General features: G+C 38.3%; 1 non-coding gene across 1 annotated transcript; it reads right to left on the bottom strand.

Annotated features, from left to right (window-relative positions):
* Positions 1-11,922: 11,922 nt before the first annotated feature.
* LOC120094009 (small nucleolar RNA SNORA17) lies at positions 11,923-12,056 on the bottom strand. The gene has a single exon (XR_015626269.1). It is a non-coding gene; the product is annotated as a small nucleolar RNA SNORA17 (small nucleolar RNA).
* Positions 12,057-19,582: the final 7,526 nt, after the last annotated feature.

Here is a 19,582-nt window from a genome sequence, read left to right as displayed (position 1 = left end):
GAGCTCATAGTCAAGAAAGGTTTTCCAAGTCTAGCCTTCTCCTTACTCTGACCTCTAAGGATCACCACAACCTTGTTCTGAGGACAGTCTGGCAGGGCTCATCCCTCTCTCTTTGCTTACAAGGACTGCTTCAGGAGCAATAACGATGATGTCTGACCACACTGCTAAGAATACTGAGCAAAAAGCTTCCCCTGTGCAGCCTGATGCTTTCAAATATCATAGTCCTGTCATATATAACAGTGGTTATTCCTGGAGTATGTGGGTTTGTGGTATGTGGTATGGGATAGATGTTTCGAATAATAACTATTCTAAGAATATACTACAAGAAGAAAAGCAGTTGAGACTCAGCCGAAACAAAAGTCAATTTATCTAGAAATCAAAGATGCTACAGGCTACTCACTTATAAACCATTCCTAGACCAAATATGCATCATGCATTAGCCTAAAACAAACACATTCTAAGGCCCCGTGTTGGAAGGATGAACTAACGTAGGAGAAGAAGGACCAAGATGGAGGACTTATACTCACTCCTACAGAGGGACACTGCCATTCAGTGGTATTTCTGTCCAGTAATCCCAGTCTTGGAATCTACTCTCTGTAGAAATTTCAAAAGTAGTTTCTTGTGAAAAGTAATTAGGGAGCCAGATTTCTTACTCTTTCTATTTATTTGTAGAAAGAGAGTGGTTTGTGTTTATTTATTTGTTTATCTATTTATTATTTTTTCAAATATTGTCCTCCTTCCCAGTCTCCCCTCTGTAAACACCACATCCAATCCCTACTTCCCTTTGTCTCTAAGAAGGCACTCCCGCATCCACTTACCCACTCCTGCTTTATCCTTCCAGCATCCTCCTTCACTGGGGCAACAGGCTTTCACATGACCAAGCACATCCTCTTCCATTGGTGCCAGATAAGGCACTCCTCTGTCACATATGTAGTAGGAGCCATAGACTCACCCATGTATATTCTTTGCTTGGTAGTTTCATCTCTGGGAGCTCTGAGGAATCTGGTTAGTTGATATTGTTGTTTTCCTAGGATTGCAATCCCCTTCAGTTTCTTCAGTCCTTCCCTAATTTCATTTCTCATAAATATTCCTGAAATATATCTTTCATTTCAGCTATTGATGAACTGCTTTTGAACCTGAAAATAAAAACCTTAACTTCTTCTAAAGATAACTGAAAAAACACATGGGGAGACTTAGTATATTACTGAAGACAATGCACTGATGTCAAGACTCAAAATACCCAACAGAAATGACTATTCTGCTACTAACATTGTATAGATTCTATATTTTTGTCAGATTACGTACCAGTTTTCTGTCAGATTCTTTTGCTTGCTCTGAAAGCTGGCTTTTAAATTCTGTCATCCCAAATTACTTGGACACTTAACAGATCCTGTGAGTCAGTAAAATGGAAGTTGATAGTCTGTGTCAAAGAAGAAGACAGTGATCAGAACCAGGATCACACATAGAATAAGGATGCTCCAAAGATCCAAAGAGCTGAGTTACCTGTTCTAGAACCAGGCTTTGGGTGTATCATTTTCAAATGACAGAAAAAATGCTTAGTTAAAAAAAAACAGGAAAGTATATCATTTATGTCATAGAGGTAGAATTTAGGTGTCCTTGTGAAGGAAGAGAGACAGCTGCTTTGGGAACAACTGAAGAAAAAAACTCATAGTCATAGGGAGGTTTAGAGAAAATGATGTTTGGAATATAATCTATGTGGTGAGTATCAGCAGACATGCTGCCACCTGCAGAATGCAGACTGCTTGGCCACTTGGTGGAGGTGTTGGAGAAGGTATTATGTATCATCATAGGGTTGAGCTCTGTGACCTGACAGTGCCTTTGAACTCTGAGATATTGTAAGCCTACAAATTTATATCTAGTCTATTTTGGCTGAGGAGCCATGCAAGGTAAGGTGGAACTTTCAGTAAAAGAAAAACAAAACCCAAAGAAATGGTCTTTAATACCAAAGACTAGAATCACTGAATGTTATAGCTACTAGAGAACTTACCAGAGGTCTCCTCAATTGCCCCTCACTGTTCAAATGTTCATGCACAGGCCTTGAGAGTTTGAATGACCCAAGCAAACTGACATCATGTTGGAGTTCAGATTTCAAATGAGAGTTGAGATAAATATTCATATGTTCCACAGAACGCTTCCAGGAAACTCTATTTTAAGAAAGCTGCAATAAATAATCCACTCTTCTAATATTTTGTTTCCTCGTAAAGCACACTTGGCCCCTTTTGTTCAATTTATCAATGACCCATGATAATCAAAGAGTTGAGAAGCTCATTAGAAACTGTCTTCATGTAGAATGATGCCCTAACATTTCAGAGAAAAGTTTGGGAGTTTGTTCAAGTTTGTTTTTTCTCCTGATGTAATAAGACAGTCTAAGCAAAAGAAACTTAGGGGGTTAAAAAGGTTTATTTGATTATACTTCCAAGGTACAGTCCATACTTGAGGAAAGTCAGGGTAGGAACTGAAGTCATAGAGAAATACTACTTACTGGTTGAGTCTCTGGCTGTCTCACCTGACTAAGGATGGTATCACCGAGTGTCCTGGGCTCTCCCACACCAATTATTAACTGAGACTGTTTTTCGCAGATTAGTCTATGGTTATATCTGAATGAGGAAAATCTTTAGTTGAGTTTCACTGTTCCACAGTGACTCTAAGTGCTATCAATAAAAACAATAAACAATACACTAACCAGGACAGGAGTGAATCAGGAAATTAGCAAGATTTTAGAAGGGCTCCAATCATTCTTAAATTTGCCTGGAAAAGCAATTGGTAGCATACTTGGGGAATGGAAATGAAGCAAAAATTCTGGTTACAGATAACAGTCATCCCTCTTGGCATAAAGCCAACATAAAAGCCTTTTAATAACTTCCCATACCCATAATGGGGCAGAGAATAGAGGCTGTACCAGCAATTTCAGAGTGTGAGAGCTACGAGAAAAGTCCCTACCACAAGCATCTTTGTGGATTTGTAAAACATCTAAAAGCAGTCAGAATATCTATGATGGGATAATCTTGGAAATATCTTTAAACTATCAACTTTAAAATGAATTGAGAAGATTACACAGAGTCCTTAAAGTCTCTACACTAGAGGGAAATGGTCAGTTTGTTCTGAGTCCCCTCATTCTAATGTGAGCTCACATCTATAAGCACAGCACTATGAATCAAAAGCTACGTTTACTAACTTTCTCAGTCAAAGCATATACTCCATAAATAATCAGCATGAGTAGAAGCCTGTCACCTGAAAATGACCAAAGCTCATGTTTCTCAACAGGAGAAAGGACAGGGAAAATCCCAGGTAAAACATAAGTGTATTTCATTGAACTTTCTGCATCAGGAGGGAATAATGCATTCAAATTCATCTTTAATGTTCTATAGAGAAGTTCAGGATTGAGATCTTCTATAATTCATCCACGTTTTCCCATGATACACCACACACTTCCCAATTTGAAGTTGAACTGGGATTCTGTGTCATTCCTTCATGATATAGACCTATAAATTCATCATATATTTCTCCTGCAAACACACCCATTGGAAATGGTGTGGGTGTGTGAATGTGGGGTATACAAATCAAAGTATAACTTTAGAACTGTATCTTTCGCATTAGTAAGACAATTCACTTTGCTTACCCAGGATCTAATTTGTTTAACTGGAGTGAGAATGTCTTGCATTGGTGAGCAATACTGCCTCCAGAAGACATGGGTTATTAAATGACAATCTCAGTACTACGCATTCGAGAATGAGGCAGGCTAATGTCATTGGTCTTGATTATCTACCATAACTAGATTGTAAAAACTTTGGTTGAACACACCACATACTTCAGGTGCAGTGCCTAGAGAAAAAAAAAAAAAAAAACCTTGAATGACCATGAAACTCTTCCTGTCCGTCAGCTTACATAGTGCCGGAAGATGCTGTGTAGGCTGCTGAGGACAAACAAGGAGGGAAAGAAGAGGAAGAAGAGGAGAGAATAAGGATTCCTACAAGAGGCCTGAAGCAAAGTTTGACATGTGTAAGTATTTAGTAAGGGATATAAGTCGACAGTATCAAAAATTATTTCTTGTTGGTTCTTTCTACAGATTTGAGAAATCACTCAGATGAGTCAAAGCGAAGGGACCTGTGGCAGTTGAATGCTCTGTGGATTCAGACAAGGTTTTAGCTCTAGGAGGATTTACCAATTAACTATAGACTGGCACCAGTGTTACATGTATTCCTGCTTAGACCTGCTCCCCTGTAAAATATCATGGAATATAATTACGTGGTTTAATTGAATATAACACCATTTAACTTGGTGAGTAATTTTTGCAATATGTGTAATGTTTTCTGTCACTCCCTATTCTTTTCAATGCAGCTTAATTTAGCCCACAGTTTTCTACCACTACAAGCTTCAGAAATGGGTTTTCCCCAGTCTCCGTGTTTGTGCTTAATTGCAACTTCATGTCTTTGAGAAAGGAAGAGAAATGGAGAAAGGAGGGGGGAGGTTGAGTAGGAGGGACCACAATACATATTACCATTACTATTGTGTATAACTTTTGTTTTTAACTTTTGGTAATTAAACTCGATAAAGATTATATGAATGTATACTCTAGAGCAGAAAAAGCAACCAGTGAAGAGAGAAAAAGAATAAAAAGAAAACTCATAAAGACCTCTAGATTTAGCCAGTTGTCCTAAGTCTTTAGGTTCTTATTGGCAAGGAGGCGGGGCCAACGGGTCCTGTATCAGTTGAGTAGGAAAACTCCTAAATAAAAGTAACGAAATGATCAAGAATAAAAGTACAACTTGAATTAGTGTTTCAGCTTACGTTTAATTCCCTTGTTACAGACAGCTTCTCTTATTGAGGTTTAAAGACCTGCAAAATGATGCTTTGTGTTTTCTTCACAGTCAGTAGTCAGTGACAGAAAGTCCAACAAACTAGAACAGAACAAGTTCTTAACTTTTAGTGGGAAATTCCATCCTTTCCTTAATTTTGAGGAGTACTGAACATCCATATTTATTCAAGTTTAGATAAAGGAATCCATAATAAAACTGAACATGATAAGACTGTATCATTTAACTTGGTAATTAAAAAGCAAACCTCCTCATAGCCAAACTACAAAATCAATAGACAAGTCTTTTTTTTTTATCTATTCAATGTGACTGGTAGATCCTTGTCATTTTATAATTTGTAAAGAGCTTTACAGTTTATAAAGACCTTCTTGTCTGAGAAAGACTAAGAGATAGTCTGACTATGACACATCATAAATACCAGGGAAGAGAATTAGATAAAGCTTTTGGAATATGAGTTGAGGAGCAATTACACAACGATTGTTGAAAATACTAGAAATAAGCAAGCCAAATCTAGAGTAATTAGTTGTAGTCCACATTAAAGCTACAGATCGACAGCTATGGTCAAGATCAAGACGGAAGAAACACAGAGTGATGTTAGGGTCAAGGAAATTAAACGAAAAAGGAATTCAAGAAAATTTGCACTTGAAAATGGGATATATAGCAACTTGGGAAAATGAAAGTATTTTTGACAAAAATTCTCTTCTGAACAAGAATCAAGACTATGAAACCTCCCTTGAGAGTGGGCTTTGGTGAATTGCCTGGGTACCAGGGCTGCTGGCAAAAGTTTTTTTGTAAACTCCTTTTTAGTCCTGGCTCAGGATAAGTTTGCCAAACAAAAGTCACTATAATAGTAGATCCCAGCCCTTGAGGAATCTATTTTTAGGTGTTATTTCTCAATGATATAAATTTTATATTATATTTCCATAGGACTTATACATACATACATACATACATACATACATACATACATACTATATGCATGCATACATACATACATAAATAAACACTATTCCCTATTTGCTTTATCCTGGTCATATTCCTTCATTGAAGGAAGTCAAAGTAGGAACTCAAGGCAAAAACCTGGTAGAAGGTTGCTAGGTGTCTTGCTTTCTAGCTTACTAACAGGCTAATGTTTAGCTAGATTTCTTATATGTCCTTGTACTACCTGAGTAGAGATGGTACTATTCACAGTGACTGAGTGCTTATATATCAATTAATAAGAAAGATATTAATATATAAACATGCTTACAGGCTAATCTGGCCTAGAAAATGCATAACTGAAAGCTTTTCTCTCAGATGACTCTAGGCTACGTCAAGTACTCAAATAGAGTACTTATATTATAGACAGGCAGAAAATGGTTAATTCAAGGCCAGATGGGTCTACATAGTAAGGTTCATGCCAACGAGGGCTACATAGTGAGATTCTGTCTAAAATGTGTGTGTGTGTGTGTGTGTGTGTGTGTGTGTGTGTGTAGAGCAGACTCGAGAGAGAATTTGTATTACAATGTTATCTCTTATTGTGTGCTAGATTTTTCCCAAAATTTCATTTCCTTATCAAATTGCCATTGATAATTTTTCACAAAAAATGAAGAGGGGTGAACTAATATATATTGAACCTACACTTTTTACAGGTCACCATAATGAGTAGGATATTCGTTGAGTAAAATTATTTATTATGAGCAAGCTGACAGCTCCTTAGGAGCTCATAAGTGACGAAGACACAGTCACACAACTTGTGATATATAGAAATAGGAATTAAATAATCTCTGAAAATATGTTAGGATTTCCCCTGGACCATATCCCTGGCTACCAAGGAATGACCTTGAACACTAGCCATGTAAGGGAGAGAGTTGCCAAGGGACTCAGTAATTCCAGACATGAGTGAGTAAAGTCACACTGGCTGAGGGGCTTGCAACATTGCAGCAACAAATGATCAGCAAGCATGGGAGCATGAAATGGAGAATTCAAACTCCACCAGAGTCTGCAGACTATGGGAAGGATTTCAATTCTCATGAGGATTGGTCACTAAGATGACTCTTTCCTTCAGTTTCTGCTCCACTCTTTGTCCCTGTATTTCCTCTTGTGAGTATTTTGTTCCTCCTTCTATGAAGGACTGAAGCATTCACATTTTGGTCTTCCTTCTTGAGCCTCACAGGGTCTGTGAATTGAATCTTGTCTATTCTGAGCTTTTAGGCTAATATCCACTTAGCAGTGAGTGCATACCATGTGCGTTCTTTTGTGATTGGGTTACCTCACTCAGGATGATATTGTGTTGTTCCATCCATTTGCCTACGAATGTTATGAAGTCATGGTATTTAATAGCTGAATAGTACTCCATGGTATAAATATACCACATTTTCTGTATCCATTCCTCTGTGGAAGTATATCCAGGTTCTTTCCAGCTTCTGGCTATTATAAATAAGGCTGCTAGATCTCCCAGGGACTAAACCACCAACCAAAGAGAACACATGGAGGGATCCATGGCTCCAGCTGCATTTGTATCAGAGGATGACCTTATCTGGCATCAACAGGAGGAGAAATCCTTGGTTCTGTGAAGGCTTATTTCTCCAGTGTAGGAGAATGCCAGGGTGTTGAGGTGGGAGTGGGTGGCTGTGAAGGGGAGTGTCCTTATAAAAGCAGAGAGAAGGAGCATGGGAGAGGAGGGAACAGGGAAAGGTGATAACATTTGAAATGTAAATATATAAAATATCCAATAAAAACAGGATAAAGGAGATGGCTCTGAGTACCAAGAGGAGAATGGGTGAAAAACTAATGACATGGCTTGATAGAACCTTAGGATGTTGGTGACTTGTCCTTACTGTAGTCTATAGGGAAAGTGTATCTTGGTGCAACTCCAACCAAGCAGGTCAAAGACCTGTATGTCAAGAATGTCAAGTCACTGAAGAAACTGAAGATCTCAGAAGATGGAACGATCTTTAATGCTCATGAATTGGTGGGATTAGCATAGTAAAAATGGCCTTCTTACCAAAAGGAATCTACAGATTCAATGCAATTCACATCAAAAATCCAACACATTTTTTTACAGATCTTGAAGGAGCAATCCTCAACTTTATATGAAAAAAAACAAACAAACAAACAAACAAACAAACAAAAAGCTAAACCGATCCTGTACAATAAAAGAACTGCTGTTGAAGGTATCACCATATCACCATCCCTGATTTCAAACTGTAGTGCAGATCAATGGTAATAAAAACTGTGTAGTATTCTTACAGAAATAGACAAGTTGAATAATCGAATCAGTTGAAGATTCCTACAAATACTACTTTGACAAAGAAGCCATACAATAGAAAAAAGAATGCATCATCCACAAATGTTGCTGATCTAACTGGATGTCTGCATGTAAAAAAATGCAAATAGATCCATAATTATCACTCTGCAGGAAATTTTTTGCTCCAAAAGCTTTTAACTATTCAAACAAGACTAAAAAATTTACAAACTTTGTAGTGACACATTTGTTGTCTGATAATGGCATATATGTTTATTCTTGCCATCCCAGTGTCAAGGAGCAGAAACTACATAATTCTATTTTCAATGTTACAAAGATATGTGTTTACATGTTTGAATATAAGAATGTGATTGCCTCTACATTTGCTTGAAATCAAGCTGTGAATTCCAAAGACAAAACAAGGAGACAAAGAGCTATCTGTGAATCTATGACTTTTGGAAAAATTGAGAATGAATGGAGGAAATAATAAACTAGAAGAAATTGTGAAGTACCTATCCAGAGAAGAGCTATAAATAAGTACACTAGTGTATTTCCGGAACTCTGGATATCTTAAAACTAAGAGTACCTTGTAGCATCCAATATCAGAGCAAAGGGTGCGACTCGACATTAGGGAACTTAACAGTGTGGAGTATAACATTTAGAAAGAGGATAAGAAAGGCTATATAATAGGAATGAGGAAGGACCCAATACATGTAATAGACCTGACGTAAATTGTGATGGAATATATAAATTTAAGTGATTTTCTAGTTCCAATTATGTAATGGATTTTTTTTAACATTTAGTAATGAAGAAGTGTAAAAAATATATTTGACAGTGAAGATGTAAAATCTAAAGTGAAGTTCCAGCACTTCAGAACAGCTAGTCCAACAGTATGAAAATTCATGGAGAAGTATAGACTAGTTAATTTTGGCCTGTGATTTTTTTGTTGTTATTTGCATGTATTTTATTAATAAAGATTATAAAATACACTATAATAAATTGAAAGAGACACTAGGAAGGCATCTAGGCCCTCCATGGCCAACAATTATTTAGATTAATGCTCCCCCTCAAACCCATTACCCTTCTCCCTCCTTAAACATTTTCACTCCCAGTCTTCTTTCTCTTCCATTTCATTTATCCCTGCTCTGAACCAGATAAGAAGACCCTATTGTTGATGATACCATCTACACACTGACTGCATGATATAAAGAAATCAATCTGAGCTGGAAACTCTTCCCTGGACTATCTTTCATGGTTCGAGAAGGCATTAGGTATGGTTCTGGTGGAGAAAAAAAGCATCAAATGTCATCTGCAACTATTAACTCTATGAACTAAAGGACCATCTCACCAGATAAAACATGCATACTTGTTCAGTGGTGGTAATACTGTTGTTTGGAAAACCAACTACAGGATGAGTTCCATCCCACAGCATGGAATCTCTACCTGGCATTATAAATCTATTTTCAAAAACAACATGAGATGAGGCCATAAGGCACTAGTTCAGAAGTGAATCTAATTACCCAAATTGGCAGAGTGTCAAGATATGTTTTAAATATTCATGTTGTATTAAACATGTATTCTCTATAGGAGAATACTACTCCCTGCCTTAATTATAAATGGATCTATTTCCTGTGAATGGCAGTAAATGCAAACACTCGTAGCATCACAGGATGCTGGAGATGAGTGGTGAGTGAGTGTGCATTCCCTTTGAGGCCCAGAGAATATTATGGAAGAAGTGGTGGAAAGAATATAAGATGCAGAAGTCAAGAAAGGGGCTGCAAAATGCCATCTTCTGTGAAAGACACAGTCATTTCAATTATAAGTCCACAGCACTTGCAGAATTCTGTACTGAGTCGTGCAAGTGAACCTAGTCCATCAATAGTCACACATGGGTACAGGAAAGGCTCAAGGGGCTCTTATCCTCAATGGGGAAACATTTGGTAGTGATAACTTCAGGGAGAGAGGGAGTTGTTGTATTCAATGTACCCATAGGTGATTCCATAAAGTTCTAATGGATGCTGCTAAATCAGTACTCACAGAGGATCCTTGTTCCAACAGATCACAGACATACACACACGCACATGCAGATGTGCACACGCTCACTTGGACGTGAGAGAGTCATAATTCTGAGGACAGGATTGGTAGAAAGGATGATAGGAGTGGTTAAGACAGGTTTGGAGGGAGAACGAAGAGGGAGTACAGAGAGAAAAAATCTAAATGACTTGTACATGTATATGAAATTTGTAAAGAAAAAATAAAATTGGCAAAAATCAAAAGAAAACCCGCCCAATGTTTCTTGACTTATTTGTCATTTCTGTTCAACCTTTTCCAGAAACCTGAAAATTATATACTATTTTCCAATTATTTTAACTTTTTAATGATTTTTTGTGAATTTCACATCATACACCCCAATCCCATTTATCTTCCCCACCCTTCAGACACACCTTCCATCCTTGCCAACTCTCCTTCAGTAGAGGGGGAAAAAATCTCATTGTAGAAGCTGTAGTGTGTCAAAATGTGCCCCATGCTGTCCCCTTTTGTCCACACTTCCTTGCTTACAAGTGTTCATTGCAATGACTCATTGGTCTGGTAAGAGATCTCTGGCTTCTCTCTTACTTATCAATACTGGAACCTCACTGGAACTCCTCTTACATACCCTGTTGTTGCCATCGAATGGAAGTCCTGTAGTTTTAGATCTTTAGGAATGGCCCTTTTGTGCACTCCAGCAGTTCGTCTATGGAGCAGTTGTTGGAGTAGGCCAATTCAAAGCCCTAGATCTGGGCATGAGAGGTATCTAAGTCAGTCAGCCCACCAGTTCTCCCACTTTCACACCCTGGGGCTGGCTTACTGACAACTTGGCAACCAGGACCAGCCCTGCTGCCCAGGGAAGGTTCAGGGTCCACTTTCATCAAGGGATATGGCCAGTTCTCCTACTCTCATATTCCTGGGGTCACCTCTCCTATCCGTCAAGGGTAGTGAGAGACAATGGGAGGGAGTAGAGCATCTCTTTCTCATCTGTCCCACAAGAGGCAGTGTGTGCTCTCCTTCCCTCATGCCCTCAGGGCTGGCTCGCCTGCAACCCTATCATCCAGGGCCAGCTCTATTGTGCTGCCCAGGCAAGGTGAAGGATACTTGCTTTGCTGAGTACTGGAATGGCTAGGAGCAGGATCAGCTCTTCTGCTTCACACTCACAGGGTCAGCTTTGCGTAGTGCTCATGTGAGGGGTGAAGCCAGCTCTGCACGACCTCAGACATCAACATATCCCCAGGCTGCAGCCCAGACCAGGGACATCTTCCCAGTGTTTTGGTGGTAATAAACCACTCCTGCTATGGGACTATGGACCCAGACATGGCGTGTGGTGGAAGCATAGGCTAGGACTCCACCATGCTCCCAGGTGTAATCACCGGCTACTCACATCAGGTTGCTTCTCACTACCCTCAGGTCTCTAGTTCTGCCTCTCTTCATTGTGCTCACATCCTTCTGTTTCTCTTTCTCTTCCATTTATCCACCACTTACTTGCTCCTCTAAGTGGTACCCAGGGTCTCTGAGTGTTTGGTATTGTCTGAGGAGTGCTCTGGTGCATTATGGACCCAGACAGAAATCATCTTTGGCATGGTCTGTCTTTACCACAGAGGCCTGAGTGGCACTGGATCAGTGGTAATTTCAGGCTTGCTCCTTGTTTGGGCCCATGCAAAGGTCATCCAAGTTTACTCCTGCCCAGGGACCCTCAGTTCCAGGCTGGGCTCTTCCAGTCTATAGCTCTTTCCCTGCCTCTGGAGCCCAATGGGGCTCATACTACATCAGATGAGTGGTCCTCCCAGAATAGCTTCCTTTCAAGCCCCTTGGTGTTAGACTGATGGTCATCTCGGGCTTGCTTTTTTCAGTGTTCACAGGTCAGAACACTGAGTGTAGCCATAGCCTCTCTACTCTCTTCCAACTACTGAATAAAGGACATGTGACACAGCAGCTACACCCACAATTTCATTAAGGGCATATTTCCCAACTGACTTAAATACAATATTTTCCTGAAACCAAAGCCATATAAACAATTAAAAAAGGGAACAGAACTGTATTACCCTATCAATGAAGGACAAGCATTTCCATGATTCAAACCCTCATTTATGACAATACTTATGAAAATACATCTAGTAAAGGGATTTCTCTACTTAATAAAGATCTCAAAGGAAATATACACAACATCTCCTGGATGAGAAATGCTGTCCTTCTACAATTGCGATTAGACCTCACACTTCTCTTCGTCCTGCAGCTGGTGATTCTAGCCTGAACTTTAAAAACAAGATAAAAGAAATGCAAGACCCAGGCCAGAGACAAAAACTTAAAAATCTAAAACTGTCCTTTTGGAAATGGCATGGTTGTCAGAAGAAAATCCAAGGAATCTACCAGTTCCTAGCACTAACAGAAAAGTTATCCCACTTCAAAGTAGCCTAAAACTCTGCAACCAGTCCACCAGCACTTTACAGTTTCCATTCTCATCAACATTTGGTGTGAATAGCATTCCACATGGTTCATTCTAACATTCTTCAATGTGAATATGCTAAGAACATTCTAAATCTTCCCATTCTGGTTCCTTTTCTAGAAATAGTTTCTTCTTCATTGTGTAATTTTCCTTTTACATGTTCTTTTTAAATTTTTTTTTTTGGTTCTTTTTTTCGGAGCTGGGGATCGAACCCAGGGCCTTGCGCTTCCTAGGCAAGCGCTCTACCACTGAGCTAAATCCCCAATCCCCTTTTACATGTTCTTGTATGTGAACAGATAATCTAATATTTTCCTTAGAAACCCGCTGTGTTAAATTTCTAGATTCAAACACTCTACCTTGTGTAGAATGTAATTTAACCATGTTCTTTGCCACGCCATAGCAAGTGTTGCCTTTCTTTAACAATGTGTTCTTCATTTCCATCTGAGGTTCACCTCCTGATTTTTTTGTCTACCATCAGCAATTTCAAGGGATCCTGGGCATTTCTTTTTTTTTTTTACTTTTGAATACCCACCTTTAATAGCAAAACAGATTGTTATACTAATTTTGTCTAATTTTTAAAAATACCTGGTACATGGAAGTAATTTTTTATGTGAATTTTTTATATTAACTTGAGTATTTCTTATTTACATTTCTTTTTTTTATTAACTTGAGTGTTTCTTATTTACATTTCGAGTGTTATTCCCTTTCCCGGTTTCCCAGCAAACATCACCCTCCCCCCTCCCCTTCCTTATGGGTGTTCCCCTCCCAACCCTCCCCCCATTGCCGCCCTCCCCCCACCAGTCTAGTTCACTGTGGGTTCAGTCTTAGCAGGACCCAGGGCTTCCCCTTCCACTGGTGCTCTTACTAGGATATTCATTGCTACCTATGAGGTCAGAGTCCAGGGTCAGTCCATGTATAGTCTTTAGGTAGTGGCTTAGTCCCTGGAAGCTCTGGTTGCTTGACATTGTTGTACTTTTGGGGTCTCGAGCCCCTTCAAGCTCTTCCAGTTCTTTCTCTGAGCATTTCTTACATATTTATAAAAGAAGCCCACAGATGATGTCATTATGCACATGAAGGCAGGTACAAGACAGAACAAGGCCTTCATCGGATGAGAAGGAAGGGTGGGCAGGAGAAAAGTTTTATAGCGATGGAGGAGACATGAGTAAGAAGAGGAAAGCAGCTGGGAGAACATGGAAGTGGACGTTAAGAGTCCTCTCCATACATTTACAGTCTGATATGAATAATCTTAAGGGATGGATTGTACAGGGCTTTGTATGTCTTGGTGGGCAATTATATATTGTCAATTGGATCAGAGGTTATTGTGTTGGGTGTTCTTTCACGTGGCAATTTAATTGAATTCAAGACAGTATGTGGTGGCTGGAGACACTAGGCCACCATGGAACTGGGATATATATGTCTGGCATGGAGGCAACCTGCCTTGGGAACTAGATGGGTAGAGAGATTGTTGCCAGGTTCAGAGAGTAATCATTGGCAATGTGATATGGGATGGAGCAAAACAGGTGAGATGCTTTATTGACCAAGATGAAGATATCTAGTAGATATCTTGGGGCACTATGGTGGAGGATCTAGTGCAGGATAAAAGACAGCATTTATTTTAATTTTATAGCAACAAAAGCCAACACATGTTAGACTGTGCTAAAGCACTTTCCATATTCTTGACATGTGTTACAGTGGCACTCACTTGCTGTCATCAAAATTCCAATTAGTTTCTTAGTGTTCTCACAACAGAATACTATACACTAGTTTACCTCAGTGGCATGAGCTGACTTTCTGAGCACTAGGGGCTGAACATTAGGTCACAAAGCACCAGTAGGGTTAATTTAGCCGCAAGGTTTTCAAGTGTCTTTCTGCACACTTCTATGTGGGGAGCACCTCCCAAATGTCTTTCCTTGGGTCAAAATTCCCTCTTTGTAGAATGATACTAATCAGCATAGACATAATTCCACCTGCTTGCCATCCTTTTTTACACATTTGCTTCCGAAATAACCATATCTCCAATTATACTCACATTTTGAGATCATGGGCATTAGGGCTGTAGTATTAAGACTCAATTTAGTACATCACAGGAGGGTAACATTGTTTAGCAGGTGATAATGAAATGGCAGTATCATATATATATATATATATATATATATGTATATATATATATATATATATATTCCTATTTCCTGTTAGGAAATTCATCCTTTAAAATGTTGAATAACTACAGTGGACTAAGTTCATGGAAGGATAAATAAAGGTAAATTTAAAAATATAAAACCATTAGATGAAAACATCTTGAATTTATCAGGGTCAAGTTTTCATTTATGCGAAACAGGAGAACAATCTCATGACAAATTTCACTTGGTCCATTCATACAGCAGGAACTAGTATGTATCCTACCACCAATACAGAGTTTATATGTACTGCTGGAGTATACTTTTGTTTAAAAATGGTATTGTTGGCCTTTTCATAATTCACTACTGTGCTTTAACATACTTCATAGCATTACATATTAGAATATGTAGAAACACATTAGTGTTATTCAGACTCTTGTAGCTAATCCACAGTTGTTGATATTAATCATATGTCTCACTTGGTGTAGTAAATTTACTGATCCTACTTGTTTTTGCATATCTCATAATGGTCCAGTTTACACGGAAGCATTTGTAAAACTAAGTATCACAGAAATGCAAAAATGAAGGGCTGTATTAAATGACTAAGAAGTTATTAAATAGTGACTTTGTGATAGTTATCCTGTGTGACATGGGTAAGTAAATGCCATAGCCAACATCTTGTCAGATTTTATAGTAAACAGTGTGTAGAGCAGACTGTAGGTATCAGTCACCTAGCCTAGAACTGGGTGTCCTGTCTCCACACCCAGTTGATTACAAGCTTATATCTTTGTTTGTTTGTTTGTTTGTTTGTTTGTTTGTTTGAGACAGGATCTTACTATGTAGCTCTGGTTGTCTTAAAACTCACCATGTAGACAAGGCTAGCCTTGAACTCACAGAGATCCACCTGCCTCTACTTCCCCATTGCTGAGATTAAAGTCATGAGCCACTGCAACTAGTTCAACCTCAAATTGTAAAGGAAAAAAATACTGACACAAAACAAACTAACAACAAGAAGACCATGAACCAGGGCTGAAGAAGCAATACAAACAATGTGAATCCCAAGGGTAAAAGGCTTAGACATAGAGGATATTAAGACAGAACACTTGAAAAACAAATACCCTTGCTTCTAAACCAGCTCCATTACTGACAGTGCTTCAAATTTGGGGAAATAAATAAATTCTTCTGAGCCTCAAGATCAGTACCTCTGAAATGTGAAATACTATTTTTTCTTATTAGATTTGTGAGGGTAAATATAGATTAAATGAGATTAATTAGGTAATTTATCTAGAGTACCATGTGCAAAAAGGAGAATGAATAAAAGTTTTCCACAGTCTGGTGGATTTAGAGACATGACCATTATCCAAATACCCTTCCTGTCAACTTCATTACTCCCAGAACCCTTACCACCACATCAATTGTAAAACAGGATAAGATATAGGAATAATGCAAGGTAATTAAAAAATGTAGCCAGTCATTCCGCATGTAGAAAACTTAAGAATGATTTAAAGATGAAGTGCATTATAAGTGTTTCCTAATGTCCAACAATTTATAGCGAAAACAACATTAATGACTTGGGTTTGTGTATGTGAAAATGTTTTAAAGTTCATGCTCTTGGTTGGGCTGGGATCAAGAAGACAGGCACTGTTTAGGCAGTCGCCAGAGGAAGTAGAGAGGAAAAGGCATCTTCAAAGGCATGCTGGTCCTCAGGCACTCAAAAACAGGGCCGGTGTTCTGTAGGTCAGTGTAGCTTTCTATTGTAAATATTTCCTCAAATTAATTACAAGGTTACATACAGAAGGTGGATTGTTACTAACTTTCAGAAGGTATTTCCACCCTGACGCATGTATATGTGTATGTGGGGGTATTCTTGTTGAATGATTCTTGAACAGACAGAATGCTTTTTATTAAGGAACCCTCAGCCCTCACTCTGGTGAGGACATTTTGGTCTCATTGAATTGCTACCCTGCTCTTTTCATCAGTGGCTGTTTCCTTCTTGGCTCAGTTTCAGGTCCTGGAGAACCACTGATCACCAGTAAGGGGATCCTTTTGATAGGTGGCCAAGGCCATGACAGAGTTTGTCACAGATGATTTGGTTTTAAAGTATGGTTTATGAATGAATAACAATTTTTTAAAAGCACTTCCAACTGACCTGCTCTTTGGTCTGGGAGTGGGAAGTTAAGCAAGAAGAACAGGGGCAATTAGAAAGAATAATGAGGAATACATATTTCAGAAGATGATGATGTGTCTAACAGTTGCTTCTTATACTCAGTGGATCTCCCTTACTCTGGCCTCATTCAGTCTGGAAACATCATACCCAACAGTACAAAACTATTTGCAGTTTCCTGGGGACACTGTGCAATATCCAAATCTTTACACAGACACTTACTCTGGTTGTATTAGAATTCTGATCCTTCACTCATGTCTGATTTCAGCTGTGAGGCTTACTCTTTTTCTTCTTCAATTAGCAATACTAATAGTGTCTTCCTTGAGCATTCATAAATGCTAATCTACTAGACTGTTTGTTTATTGGACCACAGGACCTTATAGATATCTAGAGATGCAAAGATCTACAGAAAGTGTTTCATGCACTTTTGTGTTCAACAGTTATACTAGACTATTTTAATATAAAAGTTCTATGAACTAGAAAATAGTCCTATTATATGTAGCTTTAGTTTTTCTTAAAATACAAAACTAGATTCCCTTAAGAACCTGTACTCTTATGCCTGGCTTCAGATTTCATGTTGTAGGCAATCTCCCTTGGGCTTTGGTGGGAACATTTAAGAAGCAATGACAGAAACTTCTGGGATTGCTCACCTCTCCTATTTGATATATTTTCTCTATATTTGTATTAATGCAAATGGTAGGAAATACATTTAGTAAATCCACACAGTGGTATTATTAACATCTCACATATGAGATGAAAATTCATATTTTTCAACTTCAACCAAAATGGAGTAGGTAAATATTTACCATGTGTACTATGAAATGATAACATTAGATAATAAGATGTGTTCTGTAAAGTCCTCGGTCTAGATCCAGCATAAAATGGTGGGAAGCAAATCTGGTGTATGTGGTTGTCTGTCACATAAAAATTTCCATCAGTTAATGTTTCATTGCCAAGGTGATCTTCATAGTGTAAGCATCAGCATTAAAAGTTAGATTTGATCAACTCTCATTTTGTAAACTATTAGAGCTGACCATGAACTGAAAACTCTACTAGTCCAAGGATGTCAAATGTACATGCATGTATGGGCACTTTATTATTTTTTTTGAGATCCTGATAGACATCACTAATCAATCCCGAGAGCCTCTTATCACTAGGAGTCATTACAGATACAGGACATTTATCCAGGAAGGCACATCAAGTTAAAATGCTGGCAAAGATAAGATCATCAGTCTTTGATTGACTCCAACCTTAAATCCAAAGAACTCAGTGATATTCTGGAGAGGAAGATAGAAGGTTTTTAGTCATTTCTAAGGTGAAACATAATCTTCATAGCTCATTTATTGTACCCTCACTCTTTAATCACTAATAAATATTGTTTGTAATATAGTGAAAATAGTTCATAAGGCAAATTATATAAAGCAACCCTAGATGTCAAGTACTTTAACCTTTACAACACTGTCAAATACAAATTGCTTGCCCCATTTTGTAAATAGGAAAATGAGTCTGTAAGACAGAGCTGAAGAGCAGGTGCCACATAGTTTAGTCTGCTAGGTGTTTTTAAAAATAAAATTGAGATGACATTTAAAAGTCAGGCAATTCTGTGTGAAAATATGGTTTCAACAATTTTATTTGAGAGTAAGAGTAAGCCTGTTTTTCCATGTGGGTACAATTTGTTCATTCTTCATAGAGACTACGTCACTTACATAACTGTATCCAGTGTGCCACAAAAAGTAAAGAGTGAAGCTTGTATACAATTCACTAGAACCCGTTTATTTTCACCTGCTCTACTTATTTGGGACTGCATGTGAACAGATTTAATATTAACCACTCCAGAGTCCTGCAAAGCAAACTCCGCTCTAGCTTTCTTCTGTGGCTTTTGCTCTTCTCTCTTATGTGCACACTTTCTGATTCTATTCCTATATTGCTGAAACAATGAAATTGCTATAGGTGGAGGAGGGCTAGGGCTCAAGGGATGTAAGGCTTATAAGCATGAGTGTTGCTACTTGAGGGCTTTACATGAGATAGTTACTACCTCACTCTGGGTTTCTCTCTTCTACTCTCAAAGCACTCACCAGGTCATATACATATATTAAAAAAAAACAACCAGAAACACAGTAGAGTGCTATTGAAGCTGATTAATGCTTAATTATACCACTAATTTGTGACAAGACATAAGAATGTGTAAATAAAATAACCAATAAAATTGCAAAAAAAGATTTCTCACTTATAAAAAATATGTTTGAGTCAACAATTGAATATTAAAGTTCTAGAATATTAGGAAGATCTAGATCTGTTATTTTCTCTGCAAAATCTGTCATTCTACTTAATTTTCTCAATAGGAAAGTCTTTCATTAATAAAAGAAAAAAATGTATGTTCAAAAGCTTTGTTGCAGTGGTTGAACATAATCTTGTATGAACGTTTCATTGCAGTACAACTATAAGATCTTTGTATGTAGAAGGTTCATCTGTCTGATATCTGCACTAAAGTTCATATAAAGGAAAAACAGCTAGTTCCCTCACCCAGAGACCCCATTCATACACTAGGTAGAAAGCCACTGGGTGGCTTTGGAGAATTTCCCAGATGGCTGGGGCAGAATTGGGAAACCCCCTGCTGAATGTCTGAGTACAGGGCCTCAATTCACCAAAACTTCACAGAACTTTCGACTAAGATACACTACTTCTATTATTCTCTCTGTGCCCATCTTAAATTGCCCTCTCCCACCCTCATCATACCAACCATGTCAGAAACTCTGCCAGTTC

The sequence above is a fragment of the Rattus norvegicus genome, chromosome 7, assembly GCF_021556685.1.
Source record: "Rattus norvegicus strain SHRSP/BbbUtx chromosome 7, alternate assembly SHRSP_T2T, whole genome shotgun sequence".
NCBI classification, from domain to species: Eukaryota; Metazoa; Chordata; class Mammalia; order Rodentia; family Muridae; genus Rattus; species Rattus norvegicus.
The sequence above is the reverse complement of the archived record's forward strand: the minus strand, read 5'-3'. Positions and strand labels throughout refer to the sequence as shown.